Here is a 16,247-nt window from a genome sequence, read left to right as displayed (position 1 = left end):
AGATGGTACAAATGAAGAACATGATGCTGGAACAGCAGATGGAGCAGTAGCTGAAGCAGTAAAAGGTGTTGCAGTCCCCGGCCGAGAAGTCTGAAAATTTGATAAGAAAATTTGTTTTGATCTACAGTGGAGCTAACAGTGGTTCCAGGAAATAGGGTTTGTGATTTCATATACATATTATGTAGTTATATACTCTTGGAAAAATTAGATTTGACACCAAAACGCTCTACATAATGAAATCATAACTAACACAGAAGCGGTTTTTAAAGGGTATTTTTGAGATTAAAAGTGTGGTGCACATCAAAGTTGTAAACATCTTACCTTTTGTCCGAATGAAGAGAACTGCATTTCCTTGTCATTGTCGTCTTCATCTAAACTTTCAGTTTCATCATATTCAAACCCCCGTTTGAGCATTCCCAGATAGTCAATGCTCTGACATAAATACAAGGATATCCTTGAGTAAGGCTTACACAGTTTATCCTTGTATTTTTGCAAAGTGAACTGCTCGTCTTCTTTGTACCAAGATATTGTGTCTTCGACAGCAGAATGGTCCGGGTATAAGAGCTTATAAAATCTGGGATCGTCATGACGTACGATCGTTTCGTTCAAACGGTGGTGTTTCTCCAGTGCCTTTGCCAAGAGAATATCTTCACTATCGCTAGGGCTCACCACAATGAATAGATTGCAGTACCTTTTTGACGACAGGCTACCGTCCTCAATGGCCATGAGCACCCCGACATTGATCTTTACTTCCTTGGGGACCGATACCTCTTTTTACTTTCGCTTCACTGGCTTATCAGCGGAGAAATGCTGCTCTTTGCGCTTCCTAAAAGAGGGTTGACCAACACTGTCTCATATTGGCCATTGGCCATTTCGAAATGGCCATTTGTCAAGCACTAGTGGTAATATAATGGTAATATAACACTGTAACATAGGAGCTATTCAGAATTAGAAGTACCAAGGCCAAGAGATAGGGCTAATACAATCGTGTATATGGTGAAAAGTTAGAGGGAGGGGTGTTCCACCATAAATAGCAGACAGTCAACACTGCAAGTACCATGGCAAAGGCATAGGCTATGTGGCAAGTGGTGGAAATGGTGGATATAGTGAAAAGTAAGGGGGAGAGGTGGTCAGCCATACATATAGCAGACAGTCAACACTGCAAGTACCATGGCCAAGGCATAGGGCTATGTGGCAAATGGTGGATATGGTGAAAAGTAAGGGGGAGGGGTGGTCCATCATACATAGCAGACACATAGCATTGCAAGTACCAAGGCCAAGGCATAAGGCTACGTGGCAAATGGTGGATGTGGTGAAAAGTAAGGGGGAGGGGTGGTGCACCACACATATAGCAGACAGTCAACACTGCAAGTACCATGGCCAAGGCATAGGGCTATGTGGCAACAAACAACAACAAAGTGGGAAGGTTCTATCTAGACATGACAAAGGATGACCATATCTAGGATATGATATCAAATTGCAACATGGTATTAGTTTGAAATACAACTGTTTACTGTTACTGGTCTTCTTCCACCCTTCGCTTTTTGGGTGTTGGCTTGCTTTCCTCTTGCCTTTGTTTGAGGTAGTCCTCGTGGTGCATATTGCTGTAGTCAAGAAGAAGTAAAAGTTTAAGTTTTTTTTTTTAATTTCCTGTTTTCAGGGGGGCTTTTTACTAAATATGTGATAACTGTAATGTTTCATTAACGCCAATGTTTCCTTTTTATAAGATTCCATTATGATTTTTAGACACAGGATCATAATTAAATGCTTTATTGTCACAAATGATGGGTCATTTTCTTGTATATAATTATTGCTTCATGAAAATTGGCGTGCTGCAGCGTTTTTGTAGCTACTGCGCATGTGCGAGTAGCTACTATGTCATCACGCAGAAAAAGAAAAAATATATAACGTTTGGCCGCGGGGTTTGCTGGGAAAATTTGAACTCGGATACACTTCGGGATATGATCGTTACGATGCGCCAGACTAGAATCACTTTATAAAGAAAAAATATATCTAAATAATCAAAAGCTTTTGACATACTCGACTTGTGCTTTAGAACGGTTTAATACAAGCAGTACAAAAATTATTTTAGTATCCTTCTTTTTGCTAGCGTTGGCTTCGTGGCTAAGTGGTTAAGGTCGTTGTATCTGATTTCGTAGGTTGCGGAATCCTTCCACTGGATATTTTCTTTTTTTTTTCCCAGCATATCTTTCCTGCTTATCAATTTAAGAGCTAGGCCTATCATCATTTACTCTTAGATTGTTGCTGGTTGTGACTTGGGTGACTTTGCCCAAGCCCGCTATGTTGAGTTCCATGGCAATTTTAAGTAGCCTTTCTTTCGCGGACAGGTCAGACTCCTTCCCTCTTGCCCTGAAGACACTCTTCCTTGTGAGAAGGGAAAGGCTTGTCACCTCCCCCTTCTCTAACTGCTGTTTGGTCTTCTTCCGACTGGGTGGCGGGGGTGGTGTCTCCCTCTGACTCACTTGTATCATCATTATTGGCTATGGCTTTACCCACAATTTGACCTACAAAAAGGGGGGGTTGTCATAGCAGGAATTGCACAACTTGTTTTAAAGTGTGTTATTTGCCTGTAACTATATATGGGAGTAAAATTCAACAGCCTTGTATGCATGCTTGTACTAAAGAATATTTAATATAGGAAGTGGTATTATAGCAGTCCAAGTGTGATACAAGATGTAGTCTATTATACCAAGACAATGGGTTAGTCTATTTTTAGTTGAAAACATTTAGCATTTAGATAAATCTTGGTGGCTATTATGGATTTACCTTAATAGGGTAGTTCTTCTATTAATGTTTTTTTAATTTTCATCTGCAAAAATAACCTTTAACTTTGGATGGTTATTTGCCCCAGTAAATATCTTAAAATATTTGTCCTAGAGGACAAGTGGTTGCTCTAAGTATCTCAAACGGGTATATCAGCTAAAGCACCATAAATCTTTTTTGAATAATTGTCCATCATGGTATACACATGTTAGGTACTTACAAAATTGATTGAGACTTGTCTCAACAAGCGAAATTGCTACTTCCTCCGCGGTGTATGACAGTACATGGGCAGGCCTTTCTGGCTCTTGTTCATCATTGTCAGCTTCGTGGGAGGCACTCTCAGCTAGGCCATACAATACAATACAATAATACAATACAATAATTTATTTTCCGTCGATGACGTGAGGAGTGGTCACCCAGTCTCCCGAGCTCGGGGAGCTCATGGTACAAACGCTCGACAACACTACTGACAACGATTACATTACACATTACATAATAATTCTAATTATGGGAATTAGGGAGAATTTAAATACAGTTGCTGCATTGGCAGCCATGTGGAATGATGTCGGGTAGGTTCTTGCGGAACTCAGAGACGGAATTAGCAGCTTTAGCAGAGTTAGGTAGTTGGTTCCAAAAATGTGATATTAGGTAGTAAAAAGAGTTATGCATATATAACGATTGATAGGATGGCTGTATAAGATTATGAACAGAAGAGCGCAAATTGTACTGTGAAGACCGGGTTACAAAGAAGTTGGCAATATAAGTAGCCTGTTGCATCCTATATGATTTAAAAAATAATAGAAGAGCCTGAACTTGTCGCCTATGCTCAAGTTTACGCATATTGGATATAGCTAAACAGTTTTCATTCAATGACGATCTACCTAGATTAAGAAGTGTCCTTAAACTATAATAGTTAGACTTCTCTAGCCTGTCCTTCTGAGTCTTCGTAGCCCCGAGGAGCAGAGGAGAGCAGTATTCGAGGTGAGGGAGTAAATAAGTCCTGTATAGCGCAACCATGGTCTGAATTGGTACAAGGCGCTTGATTCGGCGCAGCGCAGCAACTTTAGCATAAACTTTTTTAAGAACCGTAGTTATATGTTCCTTGTAGGTGAGGGACGAGTCCAGTGTGACGCCCAGTATTTTCAACGTTGTCTCAACTTTGATGTGGTCGGGACCGGGAGATCGTACTCGTAGCCACTCTTCCTACCAAGCACCATTGCCTGCGTCTTGCTGGTATTAATGCCGAGGTAATTGCTGGAGAACCAGTCATTTATTCGAGTGATATCTCCGTTCATGGCAAATTCCATGGCTACCGGGCAGGTGCTTGCGTAGTACTGCGTAGTGTCGTCCGCATATAATCGCAGTGACGATTGGAGGGCACTGTAATTTAGATCGTTTATAAAGATGTTAAAGAAAAGCGGACCCAGTAGACTTCTCTGGGGTATGCCACAGTGGATTTCAAGCCAGTCAGACACGGCCCCATTACAGCGAACGCGTTGGAATCTTCCAGTGAGATAGGACTGGATGGTCTTTAATGCTGCAGGGGAAACTCCGTATGCTGACAACTTGGCTAGGAGGAGATTGTGGCAGATCGAATAAAATGCCTTAGACAAATCGATTGCGACCACGCCCACGCTCTCCCTCTTGTCGAGTGAAGCCCGCCAGTCCTCAGTCAACTTAAAATAGCGTCCCGCTGAATTTTACTTCATCATCATTATTATCATTCTCGTGGTCGTCTCACTGTCTCCGATGTGTCCATAGATTCAACTTTCATGACATCAATTAAAATCTGTACTGGAACTGCTATTCTTATCACGTTGGACTTACCCCTGGAGTAGATACCTATTGACAAGAGGGTTTTATTTATTAAGTGATTAAATTCAAACAATGTTGTAGGGAGGAAGGAGGGGGTGGGTTGGGAGGTGGGAGGGGAAAAGGGTGGTAAAATTCCAAACGTTGTTCAAAATCTGTTATCTCCAAATAGCTAGGAGATATAGGTGAAATTGTTACTTGTGTCATCCAAAGAGAATTTCTTCAATGATGTTGCACTTTTCTGATAATTTGAATTTTGATGTATTCTCTTCTTCGGGTGATTAAAGGCAGATTTTTTGCTAAAATCTTCACGAATTCCGTCGAGTCTGATGTGTTTGTGAGCTTGTGAGACTGAAACACTGTTAATAAGCCTTATCTATCGCTTTATATGGGCTTTAAGACATATATGGTTGAGCTACAGAATATTTTGTTTGCACGAAACGGACTCGGTCAGTGAATGACAAGAGATGTGTTATTTTGGCTTAGTTCTACGCAAAGTGGGAGCCTTATTTTTGAGCTGACGATAAAAATGCATATGTTTAGACTTTTGGAATCTCAACTCTAGCTTGATGGTTGGACAAAATGTGAACTGGGTGTTAACTCCCAATCCCCGTTAACTTAGCTAGTTGTTTTGTAGCTCACATTTTATGAATTCTTGCAAAAATAACACTTTTTTCAATTTGCCTTTACGTGGGTAACAAAAAGGCGGAATTTCTTGAAAACAGGCGACAACAAATGTTTAAGTACAATCTTTCGTATGGATATACTTTTGTTCGATTTCGGCGACAAAATCAACCTCTAGTATTACTTAAAATAATAATTTAACTGTTGTCTTAATTTTAGAGTTGACAACAATCTTGCATGTAGGGGGGGGGGGGGGAAATGACCATTCGTATGTGTTAAAGGCCTGTCAGTATGTTATGAGAAACGGTTCTATATTACCTAGGAGGATATCATCATATTGATATTTTTCGCAGATGTCAAACTCCCACATGTCAAATCAAACTTCGACCAGGCCTCCTGGCTTAAGAGGAAAGTTTTAGGATTGACTGTCATCACTTTTTTATTCGCTTTCGTCATCGCTGATATTATATGTTGCGTCCCCTTTGATGTGGAGGTCAGCCATGTATTCAACTAAAAAGGAAAAAATGGGTAAAATCTGAAAGAAAGTTGTTAACCACCCCTTTTGTTTGGAGTCAGACCCCTTATTACATTCTTAAAGAATTGAATGGCCAAGGTCGTTTTTCACTGATGTTGAGAAACTTGAAACTGTTCATTTTGATTTCTGTGAAAATTGATCTAACTCTCCCTGTGAAACATGATTAGAAACTTTTGATTCTCTGTGAACCTAGATTTAGCTCATCCGTGTTATTCTAGATCAATTTAATTAATTTACTAGATGCAGCTTATGAAACTCAAAAAAGTAATTTTGGGACTATACACCCCTTTGCCACCCTGAAGCAGTGACAGCTGGTTTGGTACTTGGTTGTATGTCCCCTACACTCCCCAAAATAGAATTCTGCCAACCATTTTGGTATAAGGTTATATAAGTGCTTACCGAGAATCTTCCACAAATGGCTGCACCTCCCTTCTGTCATCCTCGGAGAGATTATTTTCTCGCTGCCTATAGAATAGCGGCTTTGGTAAATACCAAAGAAGCCTTGATGTAAATCCAGTGGCATTATTTAGCTCCCCTTGCATAAGTGAGAGGGCCTTGCGTGACTGTGTGAATCCAAACATCGTAAAAGTTGTCGCCTCTAAATCGAAATTGGCATTTCCTCCAACTGAAAAGGGGTAAGATGAACAAAAAATATATAACTAGGTTGCTCAACCATGGTCAATAAAACATTTTACACCAACAAGCACACTGAAGGGAGATAGTACTTGTCGGTTATAAAAGCTTAGAACTTTGGTAGAGATTCGCCCCCAAAAGTGAACTATCCCCCCGCAATATAAGAAGTCATGAAAAAAACATCAATGCAGGGTTTCATTATGCGTTGGAGATTATTTTATAAGCTGGTGGTTTTGCCAGCCGCCGGGCCTAATGAAACCCCTGCAATCGGAAACCAAGAGGTTAATCTTTTTCTAACTTTTATGCAGTCATCTTTTAAATCGTGTGAAAATCTAATTAAATTGGACTTCAGATAATTCAAAAACATATAATGTGCCTGGTTTTAAAGTGAATCAATTTTTCTGTAAATCTTAAATGCAAATGTCTTGAAAGATTTTTTTTTGTCCTGATGCAAATGTAAGCCAAAGTTTGTGCAATGAATATGTTTCCAGGTAACAAGAAAGGTAAGTCATTGTAATCAGATATTGCTGCTCAAATTCTCTAACGCATTAAATTAAAGTTTTTGTGTGATTGAGATATTTCTCTAACCTTGGGTTTTGTGCGTCCTTGTTAAATGGAGTTAATAAATAAATAGGTGGTGGTTTACAATCATCATAATAGGGCATATATTAGTGTGGCACAAAATTGGTATAATTGTAGGCTATATGTGACTCCTGTTGGGATCCTTTGGCATTGGAGCACAATTTAATTATTTATGAAATTAAACAAGTCTTTAACTGCATAGTTGGCAGCAATATTATACACCAATATTATAGCTGTGTGAAAGGGGTAGGTAACAAGCCAATAGCAAAAAAAAAAAAAACACACAACTGTTTTCCAGCAATCAAATTATATATAAATCCCCAAAAAGGGTTTAGGTGTTTGGATGTGGTCAAAATGGTAGATTATTGTTCTAAATTTCATTAAGAAATTGGAAACAACAATGTGCACCACCATCAATCAACATTTTAGAAATTGAATTAAAAGAATTGTTATTTTAAGCAAAGAATAACCTTGTTACCAATTACAAAAGTCTAGATTGACTTAGTCTCATCTGTCTGCAAAACTACAACTATCCACAGAATTACGGCTTCCTTCCATAGGCCATGCATTACGACATTGGCATGGCCGATGTGGAATGAGATCAGAGCCAAGATCCCGACCAGCACAGTTGTTGGGGTTTGTTTAAGACCTTTCCCAATAGTCTTGCAAACCTGGTTAAAAAAAGAGAGTTAATATTGTTATTATAATAACCCTAGGTTTTATTTTGTTACTCAAGAAAACATGTTAGGTTTGCATGTACCTTTAAAAGTTTTATGCTATCCTTTAGGGGATGGAATGTGCACCCTTTAAGGGGCACTTGCACATATCTATGTATCATCTTAATAGATGACCTTTGATCTTTCCAATAAATACAATATTGTAGCTAAACAAACAATATTGAAAACCAGTGTGACAGAGTCACAAAAGTAGAAATGGCGGGAAAAATAAAACTCACCAAGTGCAACTAGTTTAGTCAAGAAAGGCAAAAAGAGAAACCGTATGGTAAAAGAATGACAATAAATTTACTATGATGTAGCTGCTGAGATGCCAAGATGCTGTAGCTGTAGAAATGTCAGGTAGCAGACGCAAGTTAGAAGGCTATGACGTGGTAAAGCCTTCGGGGTCCGGTTAAGATTCGGCTTTCAAATCGTCCACGATTTCGACATGATTTCAGGAGACCACGCGAGTTAATCTTGTTTCTTGAAGCACTCTTTATATCCTGGAGCGAAAGCTGCTTGGTTTTAAAATATTTCAAAAAACTTCGATTTCCTATGATAGGAAAACAGAGAGCACACAAAAACACGTCCGTCCACTACGAAGGCATGCGCGTTTTATATCTACTCACGGTGTGTAAAGGCTCTATTACTCATTACTCGCTCTTCGCGTTTATTTGCACTGCTTCTTTTCCTACTATGATGATGATGATTTACAAACGCCTTTCTGGTCTATTTGGTTCTAGCATTTTTTGGTACCGGTCTTTTGTTGCTCTGGACTGAAGCATTATTTGATGCCTGGTCCGTAGTGAAACTGGAAGCCTTGGTATCGTTTGGTTTTATCCGGTTTATGACTTTGACTTTGGTGAGGTTCGTTGCGCGGTATTTCTGTACCATTGTATCTCTTGAAACTACTTCTGAGTTTTTTCCAGCTTCATCATTAGGCGCCTGGCTAGATTCGGGAGCTCTTTCTCTGTTTCTGGGCTTTGGCCGAGTCATCGCCCAATCACTATGAGATCTCGCAATCAAAGGCCCAACGATCTCCGTAGTCTTGGTCGTGAACTCCTTCACAAATCCGTGTATCATATCAGTAGTCGGGTCCAAAACGGCTCCTAGTTTATGTACGATTTACTCTTCCAAGCCATTTTGCATCGAGTGGAATCGTTCACTGGCGGTAAAAGGCGGTAACCACTCTACAGCAGAAGAACAAAAGTTGTACCGGCCAAAATGTGACGTAGTATTATCTTTAGCTACCTCGATTCTTCTCGAAACAGTATTTGATTTGATAGCATTCACATCGTAGCGAAGCAGAAATTCATTCAAATCACAAAATTCGACCATATTCAAACTACACTTCAGTAACATGTGTCTGTCCTGGTTCGCTGTTGCTTGTGAAGTTTCCTGTTTGAGGGTGCCTGTATCAGTTGCATGATTTCTCTCGCTTTCATTCATCTGATATTTCGCTTTTTGGCGCGATCCGATAAAGCTCCATGTTGTGAATTCATTGTCAACGGTTGTGCATGCCTTTTCCCTCAAGTTCGACTCCGAATGGCGGCGGTTAAGTTGGGCTCTCCTAGTTACGTTGTCTTCCTCGGGATAGAGTTGCATTGGTTTAAGAGTACCGAATGAAATCTCTGGCTCAAAAGTATAAGTCCCTCTATATGTCTGTGTGAGTCGAATAATATTGAATCCTTCCCAGTCATGTTTTTCGTAATTGTTTGCTGCGATAAGGAAAAGGGAAGTTATTATCTTTATCACAATTTGTATTATCATATTCATATTATTAAAGGGTTTGATTCATTCAAATACGATGCAGACGATAGAGATAATAAGCGCGCAAGAGCTATTCCATAACTCGCACCCTCTTCCATGCGCGCGCAAAACCCTGTCTTTGTTGCCATAGAGATAAGGTTTTAGATGAGGCTGAACGTTTACTCAATTCTGAAAACACATAATATTAACCAACTTGATTATTCACAAAAAATACCTTTCACAAAATATTGGTTCTTTTCTATCCGTTCTGTTGCAATTTTTCCGTATTGTATTAGATTTTCTTAGAACAAGTGCAAGTGCTCCCCTTTAATTTCAAATCTTGCAAAATATTAATTACGAAAACAATATACTTAAGTACAAGCACTGGAGCACAGGATTGAGTCGAATAAAGAAATCCTGAAGAAAAAAAAACCCTCCCTAAAAAGGATACGAATTTTCTTGTTTCCTATTGGAATTTGCAATTGTATATAAGAAATGTAAGGGTCACATAATACAGTCGAAGCTTTATTGTCGGTTATAGATACCAAAAATAAAAGATATAGATACCAATAAACAAATGCACGGTTGTCGTTGAATGAAAGTGTACGTTTTCCCAAAAAGGCGTAATTATACTCGAGGTTGAACAAATTCAAAATATTGTGGTTCTACTGTTTACTTTATGTTCATGTTGTTTATTATATGCTTCAATCAAACCATATAAGCTTACGTGGCTGTGCTTTTATAAACTTGCAAGACACCGGGAAATTGGTGCAAACGACATTACGGAAAAACGCGATACGACGCTACAAATTCCTCTAAGTACTTAACTCAGTGGGTAATAGCAAACATAACAGCAAGAGCATTGTTTTTTAAATTGCGGCGACTTTCAGCGGGCATTGGAAGTGAGATTTTGCACCAGTGCCCACATACACTAATCTTAGATAGCGCAAGGATGATCAAGGAAAAATAATCTGAAAAAAGGCGAGATCTGGGAATGCGCATTTTCGGTCTCACTTTATTTGTATTCTGAAGAGGAAAAGTCTGGAATACAAGGAATGGAGGGCCATTGTAAGAAATGGTGGCAACTCTAGTATCCCTTTGAAGTATGCATGTGCATTGTTTCCGTTATGTTGGTGCAAATTCCTACACTCTTCACGTTTGTTTGGAAATTGATAAACACAATAATTATGGCGTTAGAGGGGCTAATTACAGAAGCAATTGCCGCCAACCAATACCAGTTGCTTCTAGTTGAGAAACGTCTAACTTATAATTGATAACATACCAGTCACCCGAGTCTTTTCGGGTAACTTTCTGGCTTCAGCAAAATTTCGAAAATATTGAGCGAAATCATTTGATTTTATGAACTAAGATGAAGTTCAAACTGTTCTAAAACATTAAAGCGGTTCTCAAAAAGGAAAACATGCGAAATTTTGGGCAAAAATGCAAAATATAGTTTTCGGGCCCGAGAATTCTCGGGTGTTTCGAGAAACGGGCGCCTGCCCTCGAAGTTAAAGCCATTAAGGCGAGTTGAAGTTTGTTGTTACGAAGAGAGCTTCGATGATTTTAGATTTTGAAGAGTACGTGATCGTTTGTCGTATATAATACTAGTGATATCTAATGTGAATCGCACATTATGCAGTTTATATAGGTATCTCTCGAACAATGGGAAAGTGCGACATTGTAATGTGGTTCTAGTGATATGTGACGTCGCATCAAACATCGAATCCCGCACGTGCTGTTATGTTATGGATCTCTTTTCGGATATTGAATCTCTATCAAGGCTCCAATATATTTTGAAATCCCACGGAATTGCCTGTCTTCGTATACCAAGGTTTGCTGAGGTTATTAGAAGTTTTGTTTTAAGCAAAACTGTTACTATCAACGTGGAAGTGTTTATTTCCGAGTGCGAAAACCTGGCATTTGTTTACCCCGATCCCCTGGTAAAGGAAGCTGAACAATTTATGAAATTCCACCGATTTACTTTGGAATGTGGAGTGCCAATATTGTGGATTGTCATATATCACCAGACAAAAGGTGCTTTCATTGGTTGTCGCGTGACAAAGACCTGTAAAAAATGTGCCACCTATGAATACTATGGCTACTACACAAAGGATGAAAAACGGAGATTCGACCCCTTTTGCCGAAAGAAACCATATCTCCTATCTTCGGAAGAGACAGCCTTCGGCATTTACGTTCTTAAAGAAATGTCCTCGTTACTGACTGTGGGTGCCGTTCCCTTCTCCAAATTTGCAGCATCCTACAACCGTAGGTTTGCAATGAAGGACGTCCAAGATCATGATAAAAGTATGAAGGAACGTGAGCCTGTCCAAAAGCGACAAAAAGAGTTTGTAATTCGAAGGCGGTGTCACTTGCATCCTTGGAGGCAAAGGACGTGGTCATTTATTTGTGTCATCCCTAGAAGCAATTTTGAAACGGGTATTTAACAGCAAAAAGAATTATTAGCTTAAGAGAGCCCATTCCAGAATAAATGGGGGAATAGGGGTGCGCGGCCATAGGTATCGTTTGGCCAAAGGATAGTATTTGGCATTCCTTGGACCTGCGGTATAAAAGGCGCTGACGGAAACTGCCTCCAATCATCTGTTATCTACCAAGCTACTGTAACAAGAAAGGACAACAACACCTCCGAAACCTACGTAGGACTAACCGAGAACGAATTCAAGACAAGATATAGAAACCACACCGCCTCATTCCGACACGCTAAACACAGAAACTCGACCGAACTAAGCAAGTACATATGGAGCCTTAAAGACAACGACATAAAACACTTTATTTCATGGAAAATTCTGTCATCTCACTCCGCCTACAACAGCTCTAGCAAAAGATGTAATCTCTGCCTCAAAGAAGAATATGAAGAATTAGCGTAAGCCCCGTAAGATTGTTGAGGTAACTCAACAATCCCTAATAACTTACCTTTTCTGCCTCATAATGTTATAACTCATGACCCTTAAAAATCCACCCTGATAATCTACCCCCTGTGTGTCTTGCCTTTTATACCATACAAGCAGAGCTCTTTTACTTTTGTTCCTGTTGGTGTTGTCTTCTCTAGTAGTGCATTTTAGTTTTTGCAGCATGTATTTTTTGTTTGAGTGCCAAGAAAAACAAACTTAGCTACATAAATGAGCGATGATACAAATGAAATGTAAAAGTGAACCAAGTGAAACCTCTGCTGTGGCAGGGTATTCCCCTACATTTTTCTTTGTTTTACATCATGTAACTACTGGTGGAAGTAAATTGCATAAGGCAGCTCAAACAATATGTATTTCATCTACGAGTGGCATCAGTGTAATTGGCAAAGTGTTCTGCAAAATGCTAAACCGCTTTAGCCTTCCGATAGCCCATTCTACATGAATACGTGCATTTGCAGTTCTCTTTGTAGCTTATACGTTCTCTCTAGTCATTTGTTCCATTCCCGAACTTGGAGGTGGAATCTCTTATTCAGCTCTTCTGATCATGAGATCCTCCTTGACTGTCAAACCACTATCGGCTAAGATGAGATCATGAGGCTCAATTAACTTGAGGAATCCCGACTCCCTGGTAATGTGTCTATTTGAAGCTCGTCCACCCCAGGTCTTTGACAGAAAGGTGATCATCCCATTTGGCGCGATGCCAACAAGAAAATTTACTGTGTTGTGCCTTTTGTACTCGGGCCATGTTAATGCTTGGATTTCAAGATTGCGAGGTAGAGTACAACGTACAACGAGAGTACAACGTAGGTGAGGGTAGTGCTTCAGTAAGGAGGGAAGGTGTTCCTTTATACATTATTTTGAAGGCGAAAAAATGGAGGTTTCAGCTTTTGGGCCAGAAACTTGATATGTGTATTGAAGATCTGTGATGTAGCGGTCAGGCTTATGCCAAAGAGATCAGATCATTTCAGTTGTTATTGCTCTGCGAAGGACCACATTTCTTCGGTGATTTCTTAAATTTGCGTTTCAATTTCCTGGAGATTACTTTCTTAGATCCACTCTACCTCCACTCTACCTCAGCTTTGTTGACTTCTTACTCACAAGCTTCAGAAGTGCATAAATGATTTTTTGTTAGGTAAACCAGTGTAATGCCTCGCTATTGAATCTGCACAATGAACAATTCTAATCCACTAAATTTGTGCTTTTTTGCATTAAAATGCCACTTTGTCTTTTTAAAGTTCTGTGATTCTTTGTTTTAAAGCCTTAGTTTTAAATTTCTGTTTATGGATAAGCTTTCATTTGTCTATATCCCTCACAAATACAACGACTATCCAATGAAGAGTTATTCATTGGATAGGTGTAATCATGGGCAACATGTTCTTCTTGATTGTTTTCTTTGTTAAACATTGTTTTAGTAGAATCATTTGAAGTACCATTGGTATGAAAATCATCACAAGTTTTATTTTGGGCCTCCTGCAGGAAAGATTCACAAGCACTCCCATCCTCCAGTTCATCTCCTGTAATACTGTGTTCTTGATCATAGACATTGGCAGACTCATCAGCAGTAGGTAGCGACTCATGCAATTTAAAACATGGGTCATCTAGTCTAATGTGTGAGGAAAAACAAAGTTGTTTGCCATCAACCTTGCAAAGTCTTCTTTTCTCTTTCCCTTGTCATTTTTCTTTGTTATGTTTTTACCCCAAATTTTATTATCAATATACATATACATACGTCAAAATGTCTCTCTTTGTCATACTGTAGTAGATATGTTTAGGCACTGCCTAAAACGGAGCCCCAAACCCCCAAACTTATTTTTCTTATTTGTAGTGTGATAGATAGATAGCTTAATTTAAAACTTTGCATTGCGCAGTTTACATCGAGTAAAATTTAACAAAAAATATTGGATGGATTTACAAAATACCAAAATGTTAGGTTTGAGTAATCCTTTTGATTTCAGAAATATTAAATTGTATTTTTATAATTCAAGTTTACTGTACAGAACAAAAATGAAAAGGCTTGTTAATGTTTATAATTCATTCATGAGTTATAAACATTTCAATAGAGATCACAACAACACAAGCTTCGAATAACTGTTTTTTGAATCTTCTTAGAAGTTTTTTTTCCTTTTTGATCACTTAGCATGTTTGCTAATGATGTTTAACTTCCGAGAAAGTAAGCTAGTGAAGCTAGGGGTGCGTGAGGATTTTGATAAAAGAACGGGATAAAATTAGTTGCCCCCCTCCCCTCTAGGAGAAACAAAATTTTCCATGCCACCCCTTAAGCTTCCCATAATATATAGATTTAGGCACTGCCTTAAAGCGGAGCCAGCAATGTTTTCCCACCCTAAACTAGGGGTATGTCTCCATCAACACCCCTCCCCCAACCCCGACAAAGACCAAACTTCAGGAGGGACATAACAACAGGATACTACACTTTGATTTTGCTTCAGGTATCCCATCTCCCTAAAATCAACCCGCCTATCTAAATGAATAAAAATACATGGCTTATAACTTTTCCTATTATTATAAAATTATTTCCTCCCATTCTCCCCTAGAGAATACCCAGAACAATGACACTATTAGTAATTTTGATTGACATTGATTACTCAGGATACTATTTGCATAAAATGAGGGATTATTTGAACTCTTACGTAGAGTTGTACTCGATAGACAACTGATACAGAAAATATATTTATAATTTGCCATATAATAAGATCTTGCTAAATTGGGCCCTATTTATTTATGTCATGTTTCATTTTTTTAGTATACTTCAGATAATCTACAAAGATTTTTTTTTAGAAAAAGGAACCCTCAAGTTGTGTCCCTTGAATAAATAAGAGAAAAGTTGTTATTATATATAGCTTTAAATCTCTCCTGAAAAAAAACCGTAGCAGGGGGTGGGGCACTGGGGGCACGTTCAACCCCAAAATTGTCAAACATAATAAGGAAATGACCAGTAGGGGCGTGGCTGTGTCCCCCCATTGTTTTCTTAATGTTTATGTATTGTGTCCCCCAATAATTCTAGGCCTGCTACGGCTATGCACTATGGAGCCTTAAAGAGTCCAAAATTACATACCCCATAACACCAAGGTTGAAACTTTCAACACCCTAAAATACCTGATCTTCAATTCTAAAACCACCTCATATATACTAATCCCTTTGATACATTTTTACTAATCTTATATTCATCGGTATCAAACTACAAATCTTTGATAAATCAAATAATCCTTTTAATGTACACCATCCTTTCTCTTTTATCCTGTATTAAAAACATCTTCCATCTAATAACAAACAACCAAATATTTTAAATATTCAAAGCCCTCTCCCCTGCCATTATTACATATGAGTCTCTCTTGAACCATGTTCATGAATAATAAGCAGTCATGTAGAGGGCCAAGCCATTTGAGCAAATGCATAGAAAAGTTACAAGAAAAAAAGACTACATTTGCTAATAACAGTGTAGCTATCATTTTGTTATATATGCAAATAGTATTTATTGTTGTTACCTATGCACATGAGAATAATGCAATAAGTTTGCAGTTAATTACAGTTGCAGTAAGTAACTTTGCAGTATGTACAGAAGCCTGGTCTTCAAGCATCAGAAATCATAACATGGTCAATAATTTTGTTGACAGTTAAAGACTTATATCCACACAGACTTTAGGGAAGTATCAGCAGATCATGTTGGCTATAGGGCTATGTGTGTTGATTGAATATAATTTTACTAAGCAAAAAAGGAATATGAAAAACGTTTATTTACATCTGCTTTTATAATGACGGCTAAACTTTAGTCCTTGCTTTATTCACCTGAAAAAAAAAGTATCCTTGTCATTTCATAGCTACCTTGGGTGGGGGGTTGTTTTCGATTCTGCTATCTCTAAGGGTAAA

The 16,247-nt window shown here is 38.7% G+C and overlaps 1 long non-coding RNA gene across 1 annotated transcript; it reads left to right on the top strand.

The window, feature by feature from the left end:
• The first annotated feature begins 406 nt into the window (after positions 1-406).
• Positions 407-4,590, top strand: LOC116614308. The gene is made up of 2 exons (XR_004294460.2): positions 407-3,765; positions 3,893-4,590. It is a non-coding gene; the product is annotated as an uncharacterized LOC116614308 (long non-coding RNA).
• Positions 4,591-16,247: the final 11,657 nt, after the last annotated feature.

Source organism: Nematostella vectensis, chromosome 13 (assembly GCF_932526225.1).
Source record: "Nematostella vectensis chromosome 13, jaNemVect1.1, whole genome shotgun sequence".
NCBI classification, from domain to species: domain Eukaryota; kingdom Metazoa; phylum Cnidaria; class Anthozoa; order Actiniaria; family Edwardsiidae; genus Nematostella; species Nematostella vectensis.
This window is presented reverse-complemented; position numbering and strand designations above follow the sequence as displayed.